Source organism: Pieris brassicae, chromosome 7, assembly GCF_905147105.1.
Source record: "Pieris brassicae chromosome 7, ilPieBrab1.1, whole genome shotgun sequence".
NCBI lineage: Eukaryota > Metazoa > Arthropoda > Insecta > Lepidoptera > Pieridae > Pieris > Pieris brassicae.
In genome coordinates, this window is record NC_059671.1 from 8,454,284 (window position 1) to 8,468,768 (window position 14,485).

General features: G+C 33.5%; 1 long non-coding RNA gene across 1 annotated transcript; it reads left to right on the forward strand.

The window, feature by feature from the left end:
* Positions 1-3,781: 3,781 nt before the first annotated feature.
* On the forward strand, positions 3,782-5,065 carry LOC123711997. Its single transcript, XR_006754029.1, has 2 exons — positions 3,782-3,965; positions 4,042-5,065. It is a non-coding gene; the product is annotated as an uncharacterized LOC123711997 (long non-coding RNA).
* The last annotated feature ends 9,420 nt before the right edge of the window (positions 5,066-14,485 follow it).

Below are 14,485 nucleotides of genomic sequence, written 5' to 3' on the forward strand. Positions count from 1 at the left end.
GGGGAAGTCGTCGCCAGGGCCCGTCGCGAAATGCCAAACCCACCAGACCTAGCTTCAGTAAAGTCTCTTTTAAAGAAAGGTGAGAAATGACACTTCCCTGCTGTTTAGGTTTTTGGCCACAGATAGGAAGGAAGATCAGTATATATTATATAACAGTAGTCAGTAACAGAAAATAATTTAATTTAATTAACTGAAATCGTACGCAAGTTTTACAAGACTAAATAAAAACTAACTAAAAAAATATCTGCTTCACTTTAATAGCCATATATTTTGGCACCAAAACCAGACCAAAACATGCATTATCAATATGAGGTTTATGACTAAGTTTATATAAGGAAAATCACAAAATTATTATAATTCCTTACATTTTTTCTATTTAGCCGCAACCGGTAATAAAATTATCTTTGTCTAGGGCAAAGTTTTATTGTTATTTTACGATTGTTTGTTCAGAACTTGGTAACTTATACTTTATGGGATTAATTTCCTTCAAAATGGGGTATTTTCATTTAATATGCAGCTAATTTCAAATGATATATATTTCTATCTTTTTTAAATAATAAGTAACAATCTGTGTACGAGCATCAATTCCATGTAATTGAAATAAAGTATTACTATAATTAATTTTTTGATGAATATATCGATATTGATCGACTATTTCATAAAATAAACAATAAAAATTTGTTGTATTGCTTTGCTTTGCTTGAAACCAATTCTAAATACATAATAATTAGGTTATATTATTGTCAAGAAACCATAACAAGAACCTATACGAATGCTGAAAATAACAAAACAGCATCGTTTTTAATAGAAACAAAAGAACAACTATAGAAGGAGATTTTAGTTCTTTAACTAGTATTTTAATAATGTTATTTAAGACTTAACTGTAGTTCTTAACATTAATTTTGTGTACTAGTTATTAAATTTAATAATCTGTCATCTTATTGTTTTAATGAAAGAATTATTTCCTTGTGTTAAAATACAAGGAACGTACTAACAATTACGGTCTCACATTGAGGAAGGAAACGTGCAATTTGGCCGTGTTCTAGAGTGTGAAAATGTCAAGTGAAATTTCTTAGCGTCATTTTTGTCCCACTTTTGTCCTTCTACGAAAAAACTATGAGAACAAAATCAATATTTTATGAAGGTAAAATTCATCTCAATTTTTAAAAAGTTCTTTATTCAGTTCACCTAGCGTATCTTTATTCTTTTATAATTATTAATGTTAATTTGTATTAATACAATGCGCAGAGGGGATGAAAACTTGTAGAAACTGATCGTGGCTGGTAACGCAGAAGGCAAAAGATCATGTTGCTGTTTAGCAGACAGATGGACCAATCAGGTGAAGACATCGTCCTCACAACTATAAACTGCTATAAGAGAACTCCAGATGTTTCGTCGCTTACCACAACGCTTAGAAATGACTGACTGAAGTAGTAGATCAATTTTCCCTCGTCACTTATCACTTTATAATTCATAGATTAACCAAGGGTGAAGCTTTTTGTTGATGCTATATTAGTAACAATTTGGTCCTAATTTACGGTTACTGTTAGTCCCGTTGTTTTGTTAAGAATGAAACATGAGCTTTAAAATTGCAATACAATAAACAAAAGCTACATACAAAACTCACTAATTGACAGTTAACAACGGATATATTCGATTGAAAGGGAGATAGAGCTATCCATTAATTATTTATGAGTTCATGCGAATCGTAAAAAGCGTAAAGCTATCGGGATCCTATTGATTCAGTAATTTTAATATAGATAGACCAATATTTACACTATGTACGAAAGTAACGAATACTAGTAAAGTAGTAGTAAAAGTAGTTTCTCTTTAAAAAAATGTTTGAAACAATGTACCAAGAATAATTGTTGTAACCCAGAAAACAGGGACCGCCTATCGACAGCGACATATCGCTAGTCCACACTTTGTCGCTAGTCCATACTTTGTCGCTAGTCCACACTTTGTCGCTAGTCCACACTTTGTCACTAGTCAACACTTTGTCGCTAGTCCACACTTTGTCGCTAGTACACATTTTGTCCCGACCTTATTTCTGTCATGGATAAAGTTTTTATTTATTTCATTTTATTATTTTAAGCAGTGAATTGCATGAGTCACGTGGACTATGCTCGCAACATAACGTCGTAAGCAACGCAAATTAATACGTCGGGACGGATTTATCTTTTAACAAAATTAAATTACACACAAGTAATGTGTTTCTTCATATATATTCACCCTTCGAAAAGATTGCATTTTTACAAATTTCATTTTAATTCTTTCCTAACATACGAATATGAAATGGGCTTTTTGTATGACAGGAAGAAAAAGTAGATTTTTTTAATAGAATATATTTAATTTATCAAAGTATACCATTCATTGATCCCTTTATTTATAAAAACACCAGTCGGACTAGAATCAATAAACATTTTACCTTGCAAGAAGTTATCTTAATTAAAAACAATGGTAATCTGATAGAGCAAGGTCCGGGATGTGGACTTAGACATTCCTCTAATTTGCTACCAGTCTATTGTACAGTATGGTCTAGCGTTTTCGTGAAGCAGCAGTGGCCCACAGCGACATGGTTTTCAGTTGCTGATAAAAGACATCCACCATTAACGTCTGGCTATATTTAAGAAAGTTATAATGAACGACCCCAGTACTAGTCCCCAAAACAACACAGTAAATTTTCGCTTGGGGCACGATTTGACTGGTTCCACTGGATTCAGCCTTTGCGATGAGCACTTACGATTATCGTACAGGATCTACTATTTATCACAGGTAATAATTCCCTTTTTAATCCCTTCATTATTGTCGACTTGGTTCACTCTTTTTGTGAGTTCTCTATAAAGCTTTTTTGCTTCCTTACCAATTTGCTTCAAGTGGATTAATACAGTTTTAACATTAACACCGCAGCTTGCAGCTGTTTGCGATGGAACCACTTCTACCTTCAATTCAATTCGCAGCCTCAATTATTCGTTGTTTTCCAGAAGAAAATCGTTGGAACCAAAAATGCACTGTCACAGAGTATGTTCTTTTGTGTCACCGCCGCCATACATATCAATAACCCTTCAAGCCGTTTCTGCAGCACTGGTGCCACGGTGAAACTCGTACTTGTTAATAACGCGATATTTCGTGTTTTCGATTTTATAAATAGAGAGACCTAAAGAAAACAATTAAATCGGGAAAATGAAAAGAGTCAAGGTTTTTGAGATATACGCGACAAATACACGAATAAATAGCTATAAATATTTTAATTTTCAATACCCAACCTAAGAGGAGATATTTGAGGTCAAAGTGGCCAGTACGGCAATTTCATATGTAAGGACCTAATGTTACCAACCTTAAAAACGGTCTTGAATGTAAATGTATGGACTTTGTTCAATATCAAAGCAAGAACTAAATCATACATCCGTCATCAACATCCGTCCACATTCTTAAGAGTATTGTGTAGCTAGGACAAAAAACTGAAACGATGACAAAAAACTGAAAACCTTTCAAAGATGGAAAGCTGCTTATGTTAATTAATTATACTTAAATTGCTTATATCAACTTTCACGTCTAAAATATCTTTGAGGAAATGATTTAAATCTTACGACCTATTTTAAATCTATTATGTTATTTTTAAGACGTTCTGTCGATATTTAGGGAACCATAAACAGAATTTGTGGCACATCAAATGCGGTGGGCATCGCTTAAAGTGTATTTTGATTGCCTGCGTGTAATTTAGACTTGTATGGGCTATTAAGCTTTAATGACTTCGATAGTCGTGCTTGAAATATCGTAATTGCTTTCGTAATGTTTAGGCAATGTTTAGATTCCAGTATACTATTTCCTAGAATAATTATAGAAAAATAAAACAAAATTCTTTATTTGTTTAGCTTGTGCACAATATAATTTAGACTGAGGCCTAGTAAGTCAAAGACCTGTGACAGAGAAGCTTCTAAAATGCAAAAGGAAGGTATTACAACGTGGGTAAAACTTATAAATATATGTGATGACTGTGTAGATGTGTGTTAAAGACGAAACAAACAATTTTTTTTACAGTGGCGTCATTTTAATATTATGTCTAATCTGTCGTCTAAAGTATGCAAGGGAATCTGCACAGGACTCTTGTAAAGCACTGAAGATAAATAATGTATTAACAAAATCCTTGTTCTGGCTTCAGATTTCTGCAACAGTAAAATATCTGTCTGTGTCGTGATAAAAAAAACTTAATAAGCGAGGTGACTCATGCCGTCTACTTCTAGGGTCTAGGGCAGTGTGTCCCAACGTAGGGCCCACGCCCTATTCGAAAATTTATTAAAATTATTTGGAATTTAATTTTTAATTTTTAAAAATGTACCTACTGTGTTTCCTAGTAATTATTTCCTAAAACCTATCATTCAGGTTTCTTAATTGAATGGTCCACCCATTAAATGTTTTAAAATGTTGTGTTACATAGAGGGGGCCTAGCCATTATAGAAAGACTTAAGGCTACCACTGACGATACGTCCATTAATCCGAATGGAGTAGTCGTCGTCCAAAATTGTCCCATGAATGGTAAAAAAATATTCCATTTGGATGGACGTCAGGCAGCTCTGGATTTCCAAACGGATTGAAATCCATGCGTCCAGGCCAAATGGACGTCATCCGAGGCCGTCCGTCAATGTCAGAAACGTGCGCCACGCCATATGGAAGCGGTCCGAATTGTCCGTGAATGGGCGAAACGGCGTCCATTTTTTTGAGGTTATTGTTTCAGTTTATGTTTTGATGTCTATGGCGGTGCATGTGCTGTGTATTTGTCAAGCGATAAAAAAAAATTATTATGTCTTTATCCGCGCGTGACTTTGTGTTGGAAGTAATAGAAAAATATAAATCATATCCATGTTTATGGCAAGTAAAACATCCTGATTATCACAACAGAGAAATGCAGCGATGAAAGCTTTGTTGGAATTGTTTAAAACAAAGGATCCAGAAGCCAACCTAGATACGGTTAAAAAAAGATTACCACTTTAAGAAATTGTGTAAATAGGTTTTTTGTCTTTTTAATAAAATACACACAACTGCTGCCACCAGTAAAGTATTGTTATCCATAGTATTATTTATTTCCGTTCCGTACGATTGCAAAGTTCGAAGTGACGCCATGCATCCAAATGGAAGTATTGTGAATGGTACCGTATCTCGATAAATTTCCATTTGGAGTGCATCCAAAAGGAAGTCTACTAAATGGACGTATCGTCAGTGGTAGCCTTAAGGTCGTGCACGAGACAAAAACGGTTAGAACACTTGTCTAAGGTACACGGGTTTTTTATAATCGTATCCGTCACCCCAAGACCCAGTGTTACATATTAAAGGTAGTCTATTGGTGCAATGACGTCTAAGCTACGACCTTAGGATCAAAATTGAATCCTGATACATCACGTATTGAATTCGCTTCACAGCGATTTTACTTCAGTTAATGTAAAACAACATTAGCTCAGCAGGAATGTTTGGATTTGAATTTTAAGTCAGAGATACCGTGCGAACGCTCTTCTAGAATATTTTTGTTTAAATTATTGTTTGTATATTTTGTAACTCGTATAAATAATCAATATAAATTATAACACATTTAGTTACTTACAACTATGGCTGATTGTTGACTTCGATATTTAGACCCGTAGGAACCTGTTAAAAGTGTAAAGTAACTACGAACTTTTGGCTGGATTGGAAGTAATATCAGGATCAAATCATCTTTAGTAGAAAAATGTAAAATTTATTCTCGATTCAAGGCGATTGAAGTGTTTAATTATCTGTTCAAAATATCTATCAAATATTTATACATTAACCACATTTCCTACAGACATAAACAAAATAAAATATACCTCTTCTATATCGAGTTTCACTAAATAAAGTTATAAATTCTTATACCTTTGTAAAGGAAAATTGTAATTAATTTTCTCAATGCTTTTCTATTTTAGAATGGAACAATACGAAAAGAATCTGGGCAAAGGAAAGGATTGAGTTCTAATGAACTCTTTTGTAATAACGCTGTAACGGAGTTATTAATTTTTATCTGACATTAATTGTTACACTTTTTAAAGACAAGTTTATGCGTTTTGAATTAAAATATATTCTCTTATTAATATTCCTCAAATAACTATTGTTCTCGCGGCGTTTCACTTTGAAAGGAATGAAAACGTATATTTTATTAATACGGGTATGTTTATATACAATGATAGGAATGTTAATTAAATTGAATCTTTTTATGGTTTCAACGAGTAACTCTCATCAATGAATTCTGACTGTTCACCAATAGATTTTCCGTCTATACGTGTACACTTGCTCATATGGTGAAGGAAAACAATGCGAGGAAAGCATGGCTTAGACCCTAAAAGTCGACGGCGTATGGCAGAGAAAAACAAATACGATACAGACACAGAAATCTGAGGCGCATTTCGCGCCATTTGACAATGTATATAACTTTGTTACTAGAACCAAAGATTTGGCTTTATTATTTATGTGTAGAAAAACAATTACTACCTTTATTACTGTCACCCAGTATAATATATAAAAACATTTATTTTAGTTACGTATCCTCACTTAATCTAATACAGTGCAGTGCAGTACATGTGCCAGTTTTGGTATAATGCTCTTCTTGCTTCCTTCTTCTTTTTTAATGTTAGCTTTTCTTGTCGAATTTGTGCCTGCTATTCTATTTATATCATCTGCCCATCTAGTGCTTTTCCCTTTTATCCTTTATCTACCTCGTAGTTGCTATATGAAATTTTCATCGCGAGGACGTCTACATCCTATTCTTCCATTCCATAACTATGATGTTCTTGTATATATTTTGTCAAAGATTTACAACTACAATCTTGTAAACTTTGACATGTTTTTCATAGTGTTTATATGTATGCTTGTGTTTATATTAGGCTTTTCTATCTGATATGCCCTTGAATTCTTCTATACTTGGTTCTAAGTCGTTTTTTAACCATAAAGTCTATTCCACAGCTTCCTTTTGAATGAAAAACAATATTTTTATATGATACAAAAATAATACACACAATGCCTATATATGCTCGTTTCTGACAACTACAAAAATTCAGATTAATAATATTATTAGTGGGAGGAACAAAAAATGTTTTTTTTAAATAGTATATATTTAATAAATCATAGTAGGTATATACCATTACTTACTGTTCTCTTTACAAAAAAAATATTAGGACGGGAATCAATAAAATTTTTGCAGGCAGTTTCGACTGCCCCATCAGAGTTAAACTATTTACCTTGCTACTTTTAAGAAGTTATCCAAATATCGAAAGAAATTGTAATCTGTCTGGAGCAAGTTAAGACATTCCAATCGAAGCTCCTTTGAATGAAAAATACTTGTTACTTTCTGTAGCGTTTACATATATATATATACGACTTTGAATCTACTAAATCTGTATCGATTGTAAAACATACAAACCTGTGTGACAAGAAATTGGACGACAACGATAAGTTAAAGATAAACAATATATATGAAACAGGAAACATAAGTAAGTACATTAATAGACAAAAATATTAAAAAATTAAAAAAAAACAGTGATATTTACTATTAAACAAACGAAAATTAATACTTAATAGAGAAAAAACTAGATTGTTACTTAAACAAAGTCAAAGTCTTCCCGCCTTTTCAAATATTTCCTCACATCCTCCTTGGTGAGGATCGATCTCATAATTTGTGTCATAGTTATATAAGCTATTAATATATTTTTGCTTATTTTAATTCAACTTAACTGAACAGTTTTTCTAGTTTAAAATAAACACTACTATTCTAAAGGACTTAAAGTTTGAGACAAACAAGATTCGAAATTGTTAAAATAACTTTTGATGCAGTTTTCACCTCAATATAAACACTGAATAAAAGGAATTTTAATTTTAATTTAAATCGCAGCCTTAATGCAGTAAGAATTTTAAATCAGTTCCTCACTGAAATAGTCGACAAAGCAAACATCTGTCGAGATGGGTTTTTTTCGCGGTTTTATTTTTAATTACTTCCGTAGACGCGACACTAGATCCGTTTAAATAAACAAAACGCTGGGGAAATACGCTTTCATAATTAGAGTCGATTTGCAGTTTGAACATGTTGATATTAGATATCTGTTAATAATATTCATTATGCGCTCGACGGAAATATGTATTGTTTCTGATAATTATTAACCAGTGGTGCTAGAACTCTATATAGATTGACTCTGGTTTTTGATAATTAATTTTTGAATTATAGACAGAAAATCTTCTGTCAACCTCGTATCAACCTCGGTTTTTTCACCATATATATATATATGATGTTGTCAGAAAATACACGTGTATATAATAATAATAATGTAACTCAATATATACTAAAGAAGTCTGTTAAAACGCCACTATTCTAGTCGGCTACTACTACACTAGTCGGATTTAGTAGATTATAGATTAAAAAAAATATCAAACATTTTTTTTTTAAAACTATTTTTATATAACGTTCGATGTTCTCTTATTTTACTGGCCAAGGTTTTGGGTGTTTGCTCAAATTTTATAACATTTTAAATTTCGAATGCATGAAATTGTTTAATTTAAGGTCATTAATTTTTAATTTTGATGTCATGGAATGTACTTTTTAAAATAAGATTTAGATAAGCTATTTTTATTACGAATGACACATAACTGAAAGGCCATTACATTTCAGTTATGTGTCGGGAGTTGCAGTAGATGCAAAATGCAAGTGCCCTTCCAGGAATTCAGCGAAAATAGAATGTAATAGTTTGAATACTCCGAGTATAACATAGAGAAAAAGATATATTAAAATAATTATAAACCAACATTGTTCTGATACATCTACTCAATATCGTGACTTATTATATTTTGGCTTAGTATATATATACTACTCCTGCGTTCATTTTAAGTCTCAATACCAGTTTTAGTATATCAAACGAGCTTCGTTTGCGTTGACACGCAACGTGTTACGTCATATATAATCAAACGTTTTTTATAGCACAGGGGCAAAAGGACAGGAGACTCATCTGATGTATGTTAACTGATACCGACCATTAACACTGTCAATGCCAGATTCCTCGAAAATGCGTTGCCGGCCTTTTAGGGATTGGTACGCTCATTTCTTGAAGGGTCCTAAGTAGAATTGGTTCGAAAATAGTGGTAGTGCGCGGCAAAAACTGGTCTAAAACCCCTCAGTTGTAGAAGTACGGACGTTGAGGTGATACGGGTGGAATTTCGTATTTTGCCCTATGTACGATGATTATACTCAGCTGCAGGTCAGGCCAAACAACTGTTCTGAACACTCCCCGAGGTAAATGCAGTAGAAGATGCAGAGTGACCCCACATCTTTACGCAACGCCAAGGGTACAAGCCGCTCGGAAAGGGAATGGTTCTCGACGATTCGAACCGCTCTTGGGTGAATACTGGCAAGTGGAAGGAGCTTGTACTGGGGAGAGACACAGAGCTGAGAACAGTACTCCATGTGGGGGGGTATTTGCGCTTTATACAGTTGCAGGCGATGGTCTGGAGTGAAGTACCGTTTTGCCTTGCTGAGCACACCAATCTTTAACGCTAATTTAGCCATTAGCTAATTTTAATAAGTAGCTAATTTTAATTAGCAATTAGCTAATTTTAAATAAACGTGAAACTGAACGTCGTCGTTCGATATGTCAACGCCAAGTATTCCGATGCTGGCTGTGGCTTTAAGAGTCTTCGAAAAGGGTATTTTTTAGTGAATTTAACGTTGATTCATTATTTTGTTTAACATTTTCATCTCCTAATGAGTTTTTAAACTGAAATGTGAGATTTGCATTCTAGAACGTCAATCTATTAATATTTTCAAACAAATTTTAGATTTAGAAGTTGTACATGGAGTTTGATTACTTTCGTATACGAGCTTAAGATAATAGAAATAAAAACTTTATTATGAAAAAGTTCATTAGTCCGCACACTAGGATGTGTGTAAGCTAGTCAGTATTTTACCTAATACCGATTACATTTACAATAATAATTTCTACCTAATATTAAAAAAATCCTTAATTTCACTCACTTTGAATCATTACGATTAAAAAAAATCCTTAATTTATTAGTTCAGTATGGTTGACCTCATTGATTAGACATCTGATAAATGAATACGTTCATTAAAGTTTGAGCTTAGTCCTTTCATTGTCTAGACTTATCAGTTGGAACAAATTTATTGTCTGTATATGTACTGAGTAGATTCTAAGGGTGACTGCAGACTTGATATGGTGTTGTATAATTTATATTTGCTTTAAATAGAAACGCTTACCTTTATGAACTTACTTAGAAAAGATCATTTTATTATGTATATCCAGCTGTCCGTTGTAGTATTACCGGACCAATTCCACTAAGGATCCTTCAAGAAAAGAACGTGTGTGTTTTGTGTTTATGTTTGAATGTGGTTTCCGTTTTTGGCTACTGTGTAATTTAATTGTTTAGATATAAATATAAGTAGCCATAGGAATACTGTAAATATATAAATAATAAGCAATACATAAATAAAGCTTATCTGTAAATAAAAGCACCATACATTTAAAAAAACACCAGTTATAAAAAGAAAAGGTTTGCCATCGAGCGTCACAATACTATTTTATGTTTCGTAACAAACAAAAATAACAATAAAAACTAATTGAACATCCTTTAACGTATGTCATATATCAGTCCCGGTAAAATACGAGGGTAACTCTGGAGCCTCCGCATTAGAGATTCCTAAGAAGTTTTAGTGGTTATTGACCACCCAGTCTGTGAATAGCAGCGATTCTGGTGCGTTTCGAGTCCCACATCTCCCGCTACTTTCAATGGAATTCACTTCGTATTTAATCGAAACACATATATCAAGATATACAGATTATACCTGGATAAAAATATAATGGATTTGTATAAAGCGGGGACAATTATTATTGTTCATTTAAATTAAATTAAATATTAAACGTCTCGACGATTCATGATAACCAGTTAATTTTTCATTTTAAACTCTAAATAATAATTTAATACTTAAGACCCGTTAATCGGTTTAATGGTAAAGGTTCAGGAATCAGTTTCATGTAACGTTATTCTTTACGCGATCTTTTCCATAAGTAACAAGTACAATAACTTTCATGTATGTTTAGGATTATATTTTTATGTACCACAATATTGTTCGAAAATAAATAATGATGTATTAGAAGTTGGAGATGGGCAGGCCACGTAGCCCGTTATACAGATGACAGATGGTCTACATCAGTAAATAAATGGACTGGTCCAAAAGGAAAAAAAGAACTCAGGCAGACCAAAAGTGCGATGGGCCGGCGGGATCGAAAAGGTAGCTGGAAAAAACTGGATGGCGATGCCAATAAATAAAATAGGGTGGAAAAAGTTAGAGGACGCCTTTTCCCGTATCTTACAGTAGTAAACTTTTTATTTATATCTATTTTTGTTAAATTTATGTCAATAAGATGTGGATGAATTATTATTGCTAGAATAAGTACAAACATAGCATAAACATATGAAATTGGCGTATTTCGTACTGGCCACTTTAATCACGATGTTCTCCTCTTTGGTAAAGAATTCCAAATTCAAATTTGCACAGCTATTTACTCATGTATTTGTGCTTTGATGACCGTCATTCATTTGTTTTTTTCTTCTGTTTTTTCTGTTTGCGTCACTCATTTTACAAAATGGAAAACTTAAAGTATCGCATTATTTACGATTACGAGTTCCGCCGTGGCACTAGTGCTGCGGAAACGACTCGAAGGGTGAATGATGTGTATGGCGGTCATGTTGCAAAAGAAAACACAGTTCGTTTTTGCCTGAGACCCAAGTTGATAATGAAATATTGAAGCAAATTGGAAAGATTGGTACCTTGAAAGGTGGGTACCTCACGAATTGACTGAAGCAAACCGGCAAACGCGCGTCGACTGCTGCGTTAAATTACTGAACGTATGGTAATAAAGTAACTAAAGGTATTTTAAACCGAATCATTACCTGTTATGAAAAATGGATTCTTTACGATAATCGGAAGCGCTCAGCGCAATAATTGGATCCTGGCCAGCCAGCCAAATCCTGCCCCAAGCGAAAATTAAACCCAAAAAAGTTACTTGTAAGCGTTTGGTGGACTAGTGCCGGTCTTGTTCATTGCAGTTTTCTCAAATCTGGCCAGACTATTACGGCTGATGTCTATTGTCAGCAATTGCCAACCATGGTGGAAAAGCTAGCGGCTAAACAACCTAGGCTGGTCAATCGCTCCACGCCACTGCTACTTCACAACAACGCTAGACCACACACTGCACAACTAAATTAGAAGAGCTTCAGTTGGATGGAGCAGTCCAAATCGCCTTCACAGATTTTATTGATTCCCGTCCGACTGGTTTTTTTTAGTAAAGGGATCAATGAACTACCTATAAGATGGCAAAAGTGCATAGAAAGCAATGGTTCATACGTTGATTAATTAAATATATTATATTTAAAAATATGCGACATTTTGTTCCTCCCATACAAAAAGCCAATTTCATATGTAAGGACCTAATAATATTGTTTTAATAACTCGAATTTAAGGAAAATAATTTATCTCACCCATTTTCCATGAAAACCTGCATGAGTCACTGTACAAAATATGAAATATCACCCATTTGTCATCGACAAGCTATAGCTAATAGCTAAGCTAAATAATAAGCTATTAGCTAAGCTAATAGCTTGAAAAAACTAATGACACTCGTCCGTTAATGTATTTTTCTAATTGATATTGTGCACGGCTTTATGGTTTAAATAGGTTCGAATTCTGACAAAAATATGTTTTGATACACATGCCTTTTTCATATAAATATAAATCCAAAAATACTGATTGGTCTTCCCAAAGATGGGTTATAAAGACAGATAGACTATCGATCCATCCATCGGTTATTAAAAAGTAGTTTATGAGGAATGGATTGAACATCAATCTATAGTAGTAAAAATTGGGATTGAGTATAGAAAGCGGCCGTTAGAGGACATTGGCATGCTGACATCCCCTGATGTCATTTTGACTATACGGGACATTGCGTACAACAACTCAGTGCTGCTAAATTCGGGGGTTTCCCCCTAAATTTAGACGGAATCAAGACGTCCCAAGCGTTGTTAGGGGATGCTTTATTCAGTAAATTTCTTTTTCCTAAAAAAACACGTTTCCATACAATTTATATTATGCCTCGAACCTATGAGCTGAACCAAATATAAACTCCATACAGTGTATACAGTTATAGCCAATAACTAAAATATCAAAAAGCTATAGTACTCGCTATATGATCGACATAACAGCTAAATTTTACTACTTGAATGTATTTTTAATTCATATTTGAAACTGATTGTACAACTTTAGGGGTTTTTCATCGATATTATCGACATAATAAACGGGTATTATTTGACGTTGGATTGGCATCACTGCTAAAAGTCACAACTGATTCTTACGTATTCGGACGCGACGGACTTGTGATAGTTCATCTTCAGACTTCAATTGATTTGTTTTAATTAAATACCTCTAGTCTTAAACCATTTCTGGACAATCCTTAGTCTAAGTAACGTTGATATATGATATTTATAACACCAATATAAGCTTGTTTAAATAATTAAGATTGTTGATTGTTTCAAAATCATTTACAAAATTCAAAATCATTAATTCATATAGGTAACATAATGTACACTGAACGTCAAATAAAGATACATTTAAGGACTCGTAAAGCACCTTTTGTAGGTTTTTTTCTTTGAATAAATAGAGCAGTGTGGCCAACACTGCTCTATTTGTTCAGTGGCAGTTCTTTTCATTTCTTGTTTTCTTTTGCCTTAGCGATAAGGCCGCCCATTGCCTCTCTTTGTACCAATATGTAATGCAACAAAGTGTTAATAAATAAGCAACACTTCCATCATGCATTAACTTTTAACAAAGCTGTCTTGCCTTATAGGTTTAACAGTTAATATTTAAACATCTTGACCTCTTTGTGTATTAGTCTACGTACACCTTTATCCAACCCCTACTCACATGTCACTCACATTCTAACAAGCATTCTCTTATCACAAGGGCACATCATTGGGTACTTTAATCATGGACAAGTGAAAAATACCCACGATTTGTAACCGTCATGACGTGGGAACTTTTTTATCCTTTCAAAGTTTAGGCTTTTAATGAAGGATAAGAAAACATTTCATTGCTGTAACTGTAGTTCTAAAATATATTTAATGTTTATCTTTATATATATAATTCTACTAGACGTTTATAAGTTAATGAACTCCTATTAACCGGCTGGATTTTTTTTTGTCTTTTCAAGTGGAGTCGAGAATGATTTACATTTTTAGATATATGCTTTTGTATTTACAGACGTGTGTACAGGCCAACGGACACTAGTAGAATATATAAGTAGCTTTTATGAATTACTTGACTTAATGTCCTATAACATGTGGCTGACCGCGTCCACAGTGAGTGTCTATCGCGTTGTCCACTCCATGTCTTTCCGGCTCTCTTAACCTTATCTGCATCTGTATGAGGCTT